Below are 2,331 nucleotides of genomic sequence, written 5' to 3'. Positions count from 1 at the left end.
AGGGGAGATGTCTAGCCATAGTGGAGGAGGCAAGATGTCTGTATAGTGGAGGAGGGGAGATGTCTAGCCATATTGGAGGAGGGGATAATGTCTAGCCATATTGGAGGGGGAATGTCTAGCCATAGTGGAGGAGGAGATGCATACCATGTGGAGGGGGATAATGTCTAGCATGGGAGAATATGTAGCCATAGTGGGGAGGGAGATGTCTAGCCATATGGAGGAGGGGGATAATGTCTAGCCATATGGAGGGGGAGATGTCTAGCCATAGTGGAGGAGGGAATGTCTAGCCATAGTGGAGGGGACATGTCTGGCCATAGTGGAGGAGGAGATGTCTAGCCATAGTGGAGGAGGAGATGTCCTAGCCATATTGGAGGGAGGGATAATGTCTAGCCACTATTGGGTGGAGATGTCTGGCCATAGTGGAGGAGGACATGTCTAGCCATAGTGGAGGAGAGGACATGTCTGTGCATAGTGGAGGAGAAGATGTCTAGGCATAGTGGAGGAGGAGAATGTCTGACCTTGGACAGGGATGGGAGTAGAGACAGCCATGGACGGTACTGACCTCACTGTCACTGACGTGCTGGTGACAGTCTTGTCCTAGTGGCAGGGGGGAGGGGGGGCACTCGTCCACAAATACTCCCTATCACAAGCAGCCAAGTGTATGTGAGCGACAGTACAACCATGGCTGGGAGTGTCTGTCAATGCTTGTGGTAGACAGTTGAAGCCAGGGCTGGGAGTGTCTGTCAGTACTTGTGGTGGACAGTACAACCAGGGCAGGGAGTGTCTGTCTGAACTTGTGGTGGACAGTACAACCATGGCTGGGAGTGTCTGTCAGTACTTGTAGTACAGCCAGGGCAGGAGTGTGTGGTGGACAGTACAACCAGGGCTGGGAGTGTCTGTCAGTAGACAGTACAACCAGGGCAGGAGTGTGTCAATACTTGTGGTGAGACAATGGCAGGAGTGTCTGTCAATGTGGTGGACAGGACAACCATGGCAGGAGTGTCTGTCAGTACTTGTGGTGAACCAGTGCCAGGGCAGGGGGTGTCATGCCAGTGGTGGACAGTACAGCAGGTGTGGTGACAGTGCAGCAGTACGGCCATGGCTGGGCTGGGAGTGTCTGTCAGTATGTTGGGCAACCAGTACAGGATGTCTGTCAGGTGGGCTGGGTCTGTCAGTGTGGTGAACCAGTACAACCAGGAGTGTCTGTCAGTACTTGTGGTGGACAGTGCTGGGGTGGCTGGGGTGTCTGTCAGTGCATGTGGTGGACAATTACAGCCATGGCAGGATTATCAATCAGTGTGAAAACCATGGCAGAGTGTCTGTCAGTGTGGTGACCAGTACAACCATGGCTGGATGTCTGCAGTGCAATGACGAGTGTCTGTGGTGCTTGGACAGTGCATGGCAAGGTCAGTCTTGTGGACAGACCAGGGCTGGGAGTGTCTGTCGTACTTGTGTGAGCCATGGCAGGGTGTCTGTCAGTACTTGGTGGGACAATTACAACCATGGCAGGGTGTCTGTCAATACTGTGGTGGACAGTAACCATGAGAGTGTCTCAGTACTTGTGGTGGACAGTACAGCCATGGCTGGTGTCTGTCAGTACTTGTGAACAGCCATGGCAGGTGTCTGTCAGTACTTGTAGTGGACATTCACCCATGGCAGAGTGTCTGTCAGTACTTGTGGTGGACAGTACAACCAGGGCTGGGGTGTCTGTGTACTTGTGGACAGTACAAACCATGGCTGGGAGTGTCTGTCAGTGCACTTTAGACAGTGCTGGGAGTGTCTGTCTGTACATGTGACAGTGTGTGGCTGGGTGTCCATTTTGGACAGTACAACTGGCTGGGAGTGTCTGTCAGTACTTGTAGTGGACAGTACAACCATGGCTGGGGTGTCTGTCGTACTTGTGGTGGACAGTACAACCATGGCTGGGAGTGTCTGTCAATACTTGTGGTGGACAGTACAACCATGGCTGGGGTGTCTGTCAGTACTTGTGGTAGACAGTACAACCATGGCTGAGTGTCATAATATGTGGGACAGTATAACCATGGCTGGGAGTGTCTGTCAGTACTTGTGGTGGACAGTACAACCATGGAGTGTCTTTACTTGTGGTGGTATGTGGGGCTGGAGTGTCTGTCAATACTTGTGTGCAGTACATCTGGAGTGTCTGTCAGTACTTGTAGTAGCCAATACAGTGGCAGGAGTGTCTGTCAGTACTTGTGGTGGACAGTACAACCATGGCTGGGAGTGTCTGTCAGCATCTTGTGGTGGACAGTACAACCATGGCAGGGGTGTCTGTCAATACTTGTGGTGGACAGTACAACCATGGCTGGGAGT

This window comes from Homarus americanus, unplaced genomic scaffold (genome assembly GCF_018991925.1).
Source record: "Homarus americanus isolate GMGI-L3 unplaced genomic scaffold, GMGI_Hamer_2.0 scaffold31820, whole genome shotgun sequence".
Taxonomy (NCBI): Eukaryota; Metazoa; Arthropoda; class Malacostraca; order Decapoda; family Nephropidae; genus Homarus; species Homarus americanus.
Note: the sequence above shows the minus strand (reverse complement) of the source record.